Raw genomic sequence first — 14,044 nt, 5'->3', positions numbered from 1 at the left:
GGGGGGGGGGGGGGGGGGGGGGGGGGGGGGGGGGGGGGGGGGGCTGAGATTCTTTTTTCTCTCAAATCTCCTATGTGATGGCAATGTTGCCGTTTTGTAGATCACATTTAGTAGCATGGTCTAGAGCAGTTTTTCTTAGAATATGATAAATGCAAATTCCCAGCTCCAACACAAGCCCACCAGAGCAGAAATGGTGTGGGTTGGACCCAGCAATCCATGTTTTATTAAGCCCTCTAGGGGATTTCTGATGTATTCCGAAGCATGAGAACCATGTGTCCAGATTATCCTCGTATAAACTAAAACTATCTTCAAAGAGCCTGAAATTATATGTTTATGTCAGATTCCATTATCATTGATTTTCCTAAGCGCAGTATATATTTGTTGATCATAATAATCGGCAGGGAAGGAGACACTGTATGAAATTGCCACTTAATAGTGTCTCATTTATTTCTTCCTGTAGTATTCATTACGGCAGCCTCAAACAACTAAAATTTTAAGTGTGTCTTCTTTGGTTTATTCTAGCTTAATTAATATTTGCTTTTGGAGGGGGTCTTCTATTTTTGTGCTTGCTCAAAATAGTTTCAAATGCCATGTCATTTCTAAAATGAACAACAGAGGGAGCTGGTGTTATAATCCTAACCCTTGAGGATTAGGGGAATTTTTCCCCTTTATAGGTTGAATCAAAGAAAGAACAGCCTCTTGACTCATCCTTGAATGAAATGTTATTGTTTAGTCCCTGTTATATACAGCTTTCTAATGCCAAAACAGTTCGAAATGAGTTCGAAACCTTGTAAGCATTTCCATTCAATTACTCTCAACACTCACAGAACTTCTAATATGTGTGTGGATACTAAGATCAGAGATGAACCATGACCAACAGATAGATGCTTTGGTACATTTCCTAGAAGTGGTCTTTTGGGTACATGACATGAGTAGTCACAGGAGGGACTGAGCCATGTAGCACTGAGCTGGAGGATGTCTCTTAACAAAGCGCTGGAAGTACAGACTGTTAATTGTAACTGTCCAGTTTGTCGGGAGGAAAGACAATGTTTACAAAATTCACTGGAACATATTCCCAGGGGGGGAGGGACCAGCACACAGACGACAAACAGATGATATTATATCCTTGCTTTTAGCCCCAGAAAGGTTTAAATGGGTTTTGACTGGCATGGATTCATCAGGACTTGGCTTTGCTTATGGAGTCAAACAAACTAATGTTACTAATATAGTTGAAGGATGGAGACAAAAGATATTGTGTCAGTTTGTCCTACCAAGTGACTTTTTTCCTGATCAAGGAAACCATTTTATGGCACATTCTGTATACTACTTAGAAGTACTTAAAGAAATAGGGACTAAATAAATATTTGCTTATATATGAAGAGGTAAATGGAGAACTGAATGGCTGATTGGATTAACAGAATAAAGAAATAGTCAAAGTCTGATGAGGGCATTATTAGTGAGAATGAAAGAGAAAGAAAAACTGGAGAAATATTGCTTAGGTGGACTCTCAGGATTTGATGATTGTTTGGATACAGAGATATAGAAGTCAGTGGGTATGTAAATGACTGGTAACAAGGGATGATAAGGTCTTAAGCATTAACTAAAAAATTAGAGGGGTGCCTGGGTGGCTCAGTTAAGCGTCTGACTTCTGCTCAGGTCACGATCTCATGGTCCATGAGTTCAAGCCTCACATAGGGCTCTGTGCTGACAGCTCAGAGCCTGGAGCCTGCTTCGGATTCTGTGTCTTCCTCTCTCTCTCTCTGCCCCTCCCCCGCTCACGTTCTCTCTCTCTCTCTCTCTCTCTCTCTCTCTCTGTCTCTCTCTCAAAAATAATAAATAAACATCAAAAAAAAAGAAGTAAAATGTATACTGTTAGACAATGATGTGGAGAAAAGGAAGGCCTGAAAGCAGGATAGAGAATGTTAGAGTTAGGGGCTTTTACTTTTAAATAGGATGACCAGGGATGGCCTTGCTGAGAAAACCACGTTTGCACAAAGACTAAGTGTGGGTAAAGGAGCATGGGTGTACGAGAAGCAAACGTTCCAGGCAGAACATGAGTAGCAGCAAGAATAATGAGCACAAAGTCCCTGGGGTAGGAACATTCCTGGAACACTGGAAGAATGGCATAAAGGCCAGTGTTTCCACAGTGAAGTAGGGCAAAAGATAAAATCACGGGGTGACAGGGAACAGCTCATGTAGGAAGGACTTGTGGGCTGCTGACATGACTTTGCTTTCCACTACCAGAGGGAGCCCAGCGGAGGAGTGACAGGATCTGACTCATATTCTGTAGTATCACTCAGGCTCCCATTGGGAAAAATTACTACCGAGGCAAGAACAGAGGTAGTTAGAAGGCGAGTTTGGGAAGGAAATGATGTGAGTTAGAGCAGGTTAAGAGCAGCAGAGGTGGAGAATGGTTGCATTCTGGATGCATTTTGAAAATAGAACCAGTGGGACTTGAAAGATTGATCATGGGGTGTGAGAGGAAAGGGGGAATAAAAGATCACTCCAACATTTTTTTGCCCTGAGCAGTTGGAAGCATGGCTTATCATTGGCGAGGATGAAGAACACGTAGATGAAGTCTGTGGGAGGAAGGAAAGAGCAGGAAATTTGTCTGAGCATGTTAACTGTGAGATACCCATGAGACGACCAGGTGAAGTCATGCGAGAGGCTGTTTTATATATGAGTCTGGAGTTCAGGACAGAATTGTAAGCAGAAGATATAAATGTGGCAGCTGTCCTGTACAGATGGTGTTTGCAGCCTGAAGCAGATGAAATCACCAAGAGAGTGAGTAAGATAGAGAGAAAAAGAGCTCAAGGCTTCAATCTTGGAACATTCAGCATTTAGAGTAAGAGAAAACTATAGGAACTAGTAAAAGAGGGGTTGTCAAGGAGTTTATACTAAAAAGAGACACATACACAAATAAACGTAAGTATGTTTGTACTTATTGCAGAGGGATTTAAAGGACGAGGGAGGTCGAGTCTATCAAAATAGTGAAGGATCAAGAAAGATTTGATAGGGAAGGACGCTGGGAGTGGGTGAGGATGTTCCAGATACAGAGATGACATTAGCAAATCCAGCTCATTGGGGTGGGGGTGGGGGTGGGGGTGGGGGTGGGGGTGGGGGTGGGGTACAAAAATGACTCTGAAGCCAGACTGCCTGGATTTGAACCCTGGCACCACACTTACCAGCTGTGTGACATTGGCCAAATCACTTCAACCTTGTGGGCCTCAATTTCTTCATCTGCAAAGTGAGGTAAAAATAGTACATATATCACAGGGTTGTTACGAGGATTAAATAATTTAATATTTGTAAAATTCTTAGATTACATACACAATATGTACTGTATAGAGGCGTTAGTTAAGGGGCGCCTGGATGGCTCAGTTGGTTGAGCATCCGACTCTTGATTTCAGCTCCAGCTCAGATCATGATCCCAGGGTTGTGGGATCAAGTTCCACAACAGGCTCCATGCTGAGCGTGGGGCCTGCTTAAGATTCTGCCTCTCTCCCTCTGGCCCCCCTCCACTGCTTGCTCTCTCTCTCTCTCTCTCTCAAATTAAAAAGAAAAAAAGGAAGTGTTAGTTAAATAAATAAGTACATGGAGATTTGGAATTCTATGGGACAATTTGGGAATTATAATGATTAGAGTGCGAGGTGGGTGGGGAGAAGAAATGGTGAGTCATAAGGCTGGAGAGGCCAGCTAGGGCCAAGTCATGGAGGCTCTTCCAGGTATTTGGATTTTTTCTGCAAGCAACTGATCAGATTCATGTTTTTGAAACACCATTCTAGCAGCAGGGTGAAAGTTACTGAGTGATGAGGAGAGGTCAGAGTCAAAACATGAGGAAAGGGAACTGAGACGGCGTGAAAAGAAAGAGCAGGAGCAAGTGAACTGCAGAGCGTTAAGAAGGCAAAATTGACGGCATTTGGTCACTAATTGGATGTGAAGAGTAAGGCGAAAGGGAAAGACTCTAATGACTCCCAGGTTTTCAACTGTGTTATTGGTTAGCTGAGAAGGAATATAAGAGGAAGAACACGTGTCTTTCAGGAAAGATAATCCTGTTTTGTGAGTGCTGGGACTGAGTGCTTCTGATATTCAGACTAAGATGACCAGACTCTCTGGGAAGCAGGAGCACGGGATACGATCTGATGTATGACTGTGACCTCAGGAGAAGAGTCTAAGCTGGACATGCAGATTCAGAAGTCAATGTTGTGTAAGTGGTTGTGGGAGGCATAAAATGAGAAGGGATGTCTAAGGAATAGTACAATGAGAAATCCAAAGCAGAGCCCTATGACGCATCAACACTTGGGGAAGAGACAGCTGAAAAGGAGGCAAAATTGGTATAGTGGTAGAAGAAACAAAGAGAGTAACTTCTTAAATTTTTTAATTTATTTTTGAGAGAGAGAGCGCGCGCGCAAGCAGAGGAGGGGCAGAGAGGGGGGGTGGGGAGGCACAGAAGCAGAAGCAGGCTCCAGGCTGTCAGCACAGAGCCCCACGCGGGGCTCAAACTCACGGACCGCGAGATCATAACCTGAGCTGAAGTCTGCGCTTAACCGACTGAGCCACCCGGGTGCCTCCCAGAAAAGTGACTTCTTAAAAGCCAAGGAAAGGAAAATAGAGGGATAATGACTGAAGCCCAAATTGTTGCATACAGAAAGGTCAAGGAGGAGGACAAAAGAAATGTTATTAGGTTTGACAATTATGAGCTCATTGGCTCTGTATCATAAAATGAGGTAGTAAAAGCTGGAGGCTAATTACAGTGGATGTAGTAGACACATTTGGTGCTCCTCCCATATCCTTTGGCATTTGCCATTCCCATACCTGCTGATGGCTTCCGACTGCAAACACTGCCACTTTCTTCTATCTTTGTGGCCAGCAGGAGCCCAGCATTGTCTTGGAGCTGGCCAGGAGTGCTAGAGAGTTAATGTCGCTGGGAGCAACCCTCAATGATCCATGATGAGAGTTGATTGGTAAGTCCCCCGGGATCCCCCCCCCCCCTTCAAAGAGGGAAAACTCTCAGACATGTCCTAATAGTTTCTCAAATGCCCTCAATGAGATTCAAATCTCAGTTTCTCCCCACAGTAGTACCCTAGGCACTGACACATCCTGTATTGGCTCTTTTCTTTCTCTAACTCACTTCCCCACCCCCCTAGCTGGGATTGTTCCTCACATAAGCCACTCCCATCAAATTCTCATCAAAGCCAACTTTTGGAAGTGCCCAACCAAAGACATTAGGTAATAAAAGTTATCAGAGACAAAGATTAAGACAAATTAGAGTATTTATGTTTGATTGTGAATGAAAAAAAAAAAAAAGATATAGGGCAGTAGCTAACAGGTGGCATGAGGTAAGAGATTTTTTTCTTTAGATCATAGGAGAAAATCAAGCAAGTTTATATGCTGAGAAGAAAGAGCCCGTAGAAAGGGCTGGAGGTTATAGGACAGGTGGTTAGCTAAGGGATCAATGTCCCTGACATAGTTGGAAGGCAGGTGATTGCACAAGCAGACAGTGGAGGAAAAAGGGCACATTTTTACCGAGTGGGAGGAGAGGAGACATGGTGGGTGTAGTGACAGATAGGAGTTCAGTGTGTATGTTCTGGTGGCCAAAAAGCAGAAAAAGAGCTCAGTTTCTCAGGGTGAAGAGGATTAGGGTCAAAGTATGAATCTGTTAAGCAAGAAAAGAGATAAATGTCGAGACTAATAGAATGCCTTCATTTAGGTCATGAATGGAAAAGAGAAAAATTTAGGAAGGTAGGTCCAGAAACAAGTAATACAGTGACATGGACATGAAAGGAGAAATGCTTTTAAAGGAGAAAACGATCCAATTGTCAAGGCTGTAGAGAAGCTGAGATGATAGGAAAAGCTTTTTGGATCTTACAGTTTCCTGATTTTTCAGTGATTTTGGAGAGAGGAGTCACTATTGGGATGCTAGACTAGAAGCTCTCCGGTCAAATGATAAAGGAGTAAGTGGCTGGGGAAAAGACAAAGAAGAGGAGACAGAAGAGCCCTTGATCAGATAATAATTCAACAAAATAGATTCACATCAGTTTAATGGAGAAAGATGTTTCCAGGTATACCCAGTGCCCATATTCGAAACCCATTAGTTATTTGGTTGTGTTATATGAAATTGCCAGGGTTTGACCATTTTTAACTACAAATACGGTAATTTCATATGAATCAACACAGTACTCAAAAAAAGCCATGGGTAAGGTTTCTTACTGACTAGAAGTCAGATTCTCAGGTCCTCCTTGTCAACTATTAAGTCCATAGGGAATACCTGAGGCATCAAGTTGCCAGGAATACTTTGTGGTTCATGAGACACATGGTTGGAGGATAATGAAGGACAAATTATTAGTTTCATTGTTACTGTTTGCTAATAATGCATACTCAAAGCAAAGAATAATAATTTTGGGGACGCCTGGGTGGCTCAGTCTGTTGAGCGTCCGACTTCGGCTCAGGTCATGATCTCACAGTTGACGAGTTCGAGCCCCGCTTTGGGCTCTGTGCTGACAGCTCAGGGCCTGGGGCCTGCTTCGGATTCTGTGTCTCCCTCTCTCTCTGCCCTTCCCCCGCTCATGCTCCGCCTCTCTCTCTTTCAAAACTAAATAAACATTAAAAAAAGGAATAATAATTTCCATAACACAGTATTAGAAATAAGCAGCTTTCTCTGTGCTCGATTTTCACAAATATTGAGAAGATAAAAATCTTTCTCTAGATCCCTTAGCTTTTTAATCTAAGTATTTTCGAGAGTAAAATAGCTATAGTAGAATGAAACTATGAATGGCCATTTATCTGCTAGAGACACTATTAAATGAAAGCAACTTTAGTGGACTTGATTATGTGGACCTTCCTCCTTGCTTCAATAATTTTTTCTCAAACGTAATTGCTTCAAGGCCAATGATGAAGGGCATGTAAAATGCAATTAACAGATGAAAAATATCTCTTGTGATTTGATATTAAACAGAAGTGATGGAGTGTGACATTTAAAAAATGGTATCAGAGGTACACACTCTGCATTCCACTTTAATTATATCAATTTCAGATTCTAGACCACTGCACTTTCACACATGCTTAATTAAATTATGTCAGCATCAATACTTTTAGGTCAAAAAAATTTGGGGGGAGGAAGTTTCAGAGACAGGTAAGATTAGGACAGTAATTCCTTGCCTTTCTGGCTGCTGGACCAGAATAAGCTCTTAAAGTCTTTCTTACCTGTAAAGATATGTGGTTGTAATAAAAAGCGATTTGAATGGAATTCAAAGGCCCTAAGACAACTGACATTATTTGAGCATACTTTTGGGCTCATAGAAGGGAGAGTGATCTGTATTAATTTCACAACACTCCATAAGTAGTTTCAGACTGATGTACTTTCTTGAAGATGTAAAAAACACAACAGAGAGACAAATAAAATTTTTTAACAGTTAAGAATTAAATTATTCATTTCTCTTCAAAGAAGACTTTAAAAGCTCTAATTTATATCCATTTTACATATCAGAAACTAAAACTTCAAGATCTTAATGTTTAGGTGGCATACAGCTGGTTGTCCAGTTGATATACAAGTTTCCCTATAACACAGCATGCACTAAATTCCCATTCTACATGTTCCTTTCAAGGGATTCTGTGAATATGCAGGAATTATATATATATATATATATATATATATATATATTTAAATATATATTTAAATATATATATTTAAATATATATAAATGTTATATATTTCTTCCCTTGTCCCTATTTATGCGAATAGTGATGTTCTTTTTACCCTTGCCATTGCTCATGTCCTTCCCTCTTCCCCACTTTACGCTTTTCCTAGAGACATTCCACTATAAGAGTTCAAGTGAAAGTCATTGAAGCAGGTCTCAAGTCCTCCTGTAGGGGGCACTAGTTATGCTGTAGTACCAAGTAAGTCTTAGGGGCATATCGGTTAGCTTAGATTCTGAAGAAAGTATCTGGAGCCACAGAGAATACCAGCTCCAGACATTTTGAGATAGGCCAGTTATTTGCTGGGGCCAGGACTGTGCTTTTGGTTCATTTTAACACGTAATAAAAACCTTGAGATAACCGTGTGTTATTTTAAAATACATGCACATGTAGTATAGTTCCCATTTAAATGGATATTATGATTCTTCTTTAAAGATGAGGACACAGAGGAAGTAAGTGACTTCCTCAAGATCATACAACTAGTATGCAACAGAGCTCAATTTCAAACTCTGTTCTATCTGGCTCCAAATTCCACACTTTTCCCACCCCATGTAGTCTCTAAAAGGAGCCTGCAAATATTTCTTAGTTACATCTCACCTTTGTGGTTGTTACTGTGACCTTGTAACGTAGAAGATCAAAAGTTATTGTGTTCCTTAATTGTTGAACCCAACCACCTCTAGCTGTACTCAGCTGACAGGTGAAAATTGACAGAGTAAAAACTTCCAAGTTAAGTATCCCCTAACTAATTAAAATAACAAGGAACTCTTTTGTAAGCTAGGATTAATAATATATGTAAGAGTTTTATTGAACCATTTACTGTTTTTTCCGAGACAGTGAAGATATTTTCAAGTTCTTTCACTAACGCTTCCATTTTCCTTTTAAAATGAAACATTCCTAATTAAAGCCTAACACTAGATAGAGAAAAATGCACAAGTCCTGTGTGTCCAGGTTGGTAAAATATCACAGCACAAACCCATCCGTGTAATCATCTTCTATGTAGATAACTTTGCCAGCACTCTAAAGCCCCCTCATGCTTTTGCCAAGGGCTCCTCCTTCTCTGCTTCCCAAAAGAAACCATTGTCTTGGCTTTTATTTTTTTTTAATTTTTTAACGTTTATTCATTTTCTGATAGAGACAGAGTGTGAGTGGGGGAGGGGCAGATAGAGAGGGAGACAGAATCTGAAGCAGGCTCCAGGCTCTGAGCCTTCAGCACAGAGCCTGACACGGGGCTTGAACTCATGGACCATGAGATCATGACCTGAGCTGAAGTCAGATGCTTTACCGACTGAGCCACCCAGGCACCCCCCACTTTTTTTTTTAACGATGGCTTTTAACACCATAGATTAGGGATACCTATTTTTGAATTTTTTTTTTTTTTTTAGTACAATATTCAGGTTTTTAACCTGTGTGGATTCTTTCACTCAACATTATGTTTATGAAATTTCATCCAAAGGGTTGCAAGTAGCTGTAATTTCATTTTCATTACTGAATGCTGTTCCGTTGTATGAATACACCACAATGAAAACCCCAATCTATTGTTCATGAGCATCTGAGTTATTTCCATTTGTGGGTTGTTACAGATATCACTACCATTAACAGTTTCACACATGTCTCTTGGTATAAACATTCACCTTCAGTAGATAATTCCAAACAGATTTCCAAAGTGGTTGTAGCAATTTACAATCTCACCAGCTCTGAATAGGGTTCCCACTTTACATTTTAGTCTCAATTTTTAATGTTTATTAGCAAGGTTGGGAGCTCAGAAGCATCACCTCTGTCCGAATGCAGCGTAGGGATTTTATATATTCCACCCCAGGTAACTAAGCTGTCTTCGGGGTCTCTTGTCATTGTGACCTACTCCCTAAATGTAACTGTTCACACCCTGGCTGGAAGTGTATGCTATGAACATAGATAATTTAATAACATATGGCAGCATACCAGTGTGATGATTTCATGTATGAAAACCACTTTAAAATCATGTTAATAAATCATTGTTGACTCACTGGCCTGAAAAGAGCAATGTCAAAGTAAGCCATTGAGAGGATGAGACATTAAGCCTGGACACTGTGCTAAAATGAACACTGAGGTCTTCCTAATGTATCTAATGCTTATCATAGTGTTTGGATGAAAGATATCAGACCTTTTGCAATACATCACTCTAGAAGGTAGCATTAATTAAACAGACAACAGGTGCCTGAAACTTCTGACCCATTTTTTTTTAAGTAGGTCAAAGCCTCTTATTAAAGTTCCTTATAAATCCTAACACTCTTATTTCAGAAATTCTTATGAACTATTCCTACTTTTTACTCAGTTAAGAGAAAACCTGTGAGATATGATCATTTACCTTAAATAATCCTGGGTCCAGGAACAATTCCAGAAATAAATTTGCAAAATTAAATGTCTATTACTTTAACTTGTCTTTGAAAAGTTCAGTGAGACTTTGGAGATGGTGTGGAGTAGAAAAGAGAATGGCATTCTTAATTTATTTGTAAGTAATGTACATGTATCTATAATTTTTCGTCTTGCTGATGTTAAGGAGAAACTGAACAAGCAAGTTCAACCTGTAGCCTTCAAAGAGAACCTCCCCTCTTTGCCTCATACACCTTAAATGGGTGAAGAAGAAATGGAGATGTAATCTCTCAATAATGAATGGAAGATTAAGAGAGGCTTAATCTCTATCGTATTTCCAGTACCCAAAGTTCTTTTCTCCCCCACGGTTTCTTTAACCACAAAGTCCATTATCAACCTCTTGATTTTCTTTTTTTCTCTTTTTTATTACATGAATGGTCACTAATTTCCAAAACGGCATCAGTGTTCTTCATTACCTTTTCTTTGGCCCATGGAGTCATGTGTAGAATGGTGCTGATATCAAGTGTCTGGTGATAGTAAAGAAAAATAAACACACCCAGTAACCTAAAAGTGAGGTATTCATGTTCAAATCTACTCATGCTGTCTTCTTGCCATTTGCTCTCCACAGCATCCATTGACTTAGTTGATTTAGATAATACATTTGGCATAGACCCTGGCGAGTTTTTCAAGAAACACTAGAAATCCTTGGTAGGCAGTGAAAAAGAAGGAAAGCAAGAGTGGGTTAAGGAAGGAAGAGGAAGTATGGGCAAATGAGAGTCCCTCTTGTACATTTTCACAGGCCTAAGTCAGTACACGTGTGACCGGTAGGTTTAAAGAGGGGTCTTTTTATGCAGGCAGAAAGCAGCTTCCTCCTGTCCCTCAGACTGAAACCCTCTGTCAGGGAAGGGTGGAGACTTCTCAGCTATCTTCCAGTCTGACCCCCACCCCCGCCCCAAGCTACTCTGGCTGCGCTAGAGTTGGGGAAGAGAGGAAAAAGAAAGGGTAGAAAAAGTCTTATTTGACTGGAATGGTTTGATCTGAACCTTATATACGTAAATAATAATAAAAGTAGATATATCTGAAATTTTGCACTTAGTGAATATTTAAAACTGACTTGTGTGTGTGTGAGCTGTTATTGTGGATCTCGTGTGTGAATATCACCTCCCCCACCTTCCCATCACTGAAAATTGCTCACTGGCAGTTTCCTTAACTCCGGGAACCCTTCCATCTATTTACAACACCCCCTTCGGCAAGATCTTGCTGGGCAGAAGGGGGGCTGGGCAGGAAGAATGAAGGTTATATTATAAAATTTGTTCAGGGGTCTGAGTCTGAAAACAATCACTGGCATGAATTTTAATTTTCAACCATTATATTTCATCCTTACATTAGATAACAAATGATTAAAAGGTACAGTTGGGGTTTGTTGTTGTTTTTGGCAATGGCAGCTTTCTTTCTAGGTTGTTAAAGATGTGAAATTAATGGGGCGCCTGGGTGGCTCAGTCAGTTAAGCATCCGACTTCATCTCAGGTCATGATCTTAGAGTCTGTGAGTTCAAGCCCCGCGTCAGGCTCTGTGCTGACAGCTCAGAGCCTGGAGCTTGCTTCAGATTCTGTGTCTCCCTCTCTCTCTCTGCCCCTCCCCTGCTCATGCTCTGTCTCTCTCTGTCTCAAAAATAGATAAAAACTTTAAAAAAATATTTTAAAAAGATGTGAAATTAATAATATACATCCTTGAAACTTGATTTACTCTCTTCTCTCTTCTTTTTACAGTGAGAAAACAAAAATCCAAGTTTATACAGTTAGTTTGTAGCAGATTAAATTCTAGAAAGAGGGTCTCCTACATCCTAGGCCACTGTTCTTTCAACATTGTGCCTTTAGGGTGGATACTTAAAAAAATGATTGGTTTATGAGTGATGCTAGTGTTTCTTTGCCTGGCCTATCTTAAAGTACTTTAAATACCTTCTAAAGTACTAAGTCCCTTAGTACTGTTCTAACTCAACTCTTAAACCATCTTTAAAAAAAAAAAAAATGCTTATTTTATTTATTTTGAGACAGGGGAGGGGCAAAGAGAGAGAGGAAGAGAGAGAATCCTTAGCAGGCTCCATGCTCAGTGTGGAGCCCGAGTCAGGGCTCAATTCCACAAACCGTGAGATCAAGACCTGAGCCAAAATCAAGAGTTGGACGCTTTAAGCGACTGAGCCACCCAGGTGTCCCTTAGCTAATCTTTTTAAGATTGTCTTTTCCAGCTTAAGTGAAGGCAGAGGACAACTGATGCCAGAGAAATTGTGACATTTTTAAAAAGAAGTTTAACTAAGGAATCTAAAGGTCCCTTACAGTTTAAATAGTGAGCAAATTGTGTGCCTGTATTTATGACACATATTGTTATGACGATTTCCGGTTTTCCTGAGGAACAAAGGTGGAGGCCAAACAATTGCATACTTAATGATAGTGTTAAATTCTCCATGCTACTTAAAATCCGTATACTAGCATTGCTATAATCATCAATTCGTAAACCAAATATGAATTGATAGAAAAATTTAAATTCTAGGCCATTCCTCTTGCCTTATTTTTCATTTTAGTATTTCTCCCTATAAAGTATTCTTTAAAATGCTTAAATAATTACTGAATACATTTGGCATTCTTGGTAAACATAGGATTTGTGGTTATGGTATTTCTTACTCTGGAAAGACTTTATTCAGGCACCAACTGCAGTTAGATTATGCAAGTATTCTAATTGTTTTGAGCGGAAATGATTCTTTTTCAGAATGTTTTGTAATAGTCCTGCTAAACAACTTAAAGTCATTATTTGGTCCTTCCTAGCCTCTAAGCTTATTCGAAATTGAAAACGTAGCTTTGCGCAGTGGCAGCTTCGTAGCCAATGAGGTTTATCTGAGGCGCAATTATTGCTAATCGAAATTGAAAATGTAATTGGAATTATTCTTCTTTTTCAATATTATTTTTGCTGTAACTCATACCTCTCTCTTCCTCTCTTTCTATCTCTCTCTCTCTCTCTACACACACACACACACACACACACACACACACACGCATATGCACATGGATACACATAACATATTTTATAGAGTTTTATTTATAGTTCTCTCTCCCAGGTATTTTATATATAATACATTTGTGTATCTAAGCAATTTTTTTATACTGATGAAATATCATCATCCAATACTTACAGGCTTATAGAGCCACCATGGAAGAATAAGTGAGCAAGCATTTTGTTATTTTAGAGGGTCAAACTAAGACCAATATCTAGAAATTACTGGAAGCAGATCTCAGCACAACAGAGATTATGGCTTTCTCCCAATCAGAACTATTAAAACATAGAAATGGCTTCTTGGTGAGGAAGTGAGGCCTCTATTAACAGAAGGATTTAAGCAGAGCCTGATTTTATTTGTATTGAGAGAATCCTAATGGGCTTTAGTTGAAGTAGAAGACATCTATAATTCCTCCAAACTCTAGGATTTTAAGATTCTTCTTTAGTTCTGAACCCAAGTCACAAATCCATATTCAGAAATGCAACTATATAACTTTAAAGGATTTGCTAATAATATGTCTGCTCCAACAATGGCTAATTGGGTCCCGATCAGGTCTGACCAGGAATTACTGCCAAAATGTACAATTAAAAATTATACAACTTGGGTGCGGGCACCAGAGATCAAGTGTTACTTCTGAATCTGCGCTGGTGACTTGAACTAGCTAGTTTCCCTCGGACCACCGAAGTCTTAAGGCTTTGGGTTGAGAAAGATCGGGGTGTGAATGAGCTAGAGCCTTGCCCTATGAAATGAATGGCTGCAGCCACTAGCTCAGTAAAGCTTAAAGCAAAAGGAAACCTGTTACATTTCTCACAAGATTTAGTGTCACTGTTCATATTTATTGGAAAGTGATAACTGAAAGGTTTATTGAATTCTGAAGTGATTTTTATTTTAATCATTTATATCCTCACCTGCTTTCAAGTGACATATTAGATTATATAGATATTAGATAATATG

At 39.8% G+C, this 14,044-nt stretch overlaps 1 pseudogene; it reads left to right on the top strand.

Moving 5' to 3' along the window:
* The first annotated feature begins 12,892 nt into the window (after positions 1-12,892).
* Positions 12,893-13,017, top strand: LOC125925001 (uncharacterized; annotated as a pseudogene).
* Positions 13,018-14,044: the final 1,027 nt, after the last annotated feature.

Source organism: Panthera uncia, chromosome F2 (genome assembly GCF_023721935.1).
Source record: "Panthera uncia isolate 11264 chromosome F2, Puncia_PCG_1.0, whole genome shotgun sequence".
NCBI lineage: Eukaryota > Metazoa > Chordata > Mammalia > Carnivora > Felidae > Panthera > Panthera uncia.
This window is presented reverse-complemented; position numbering and strand designations above follow the sequence as displayed.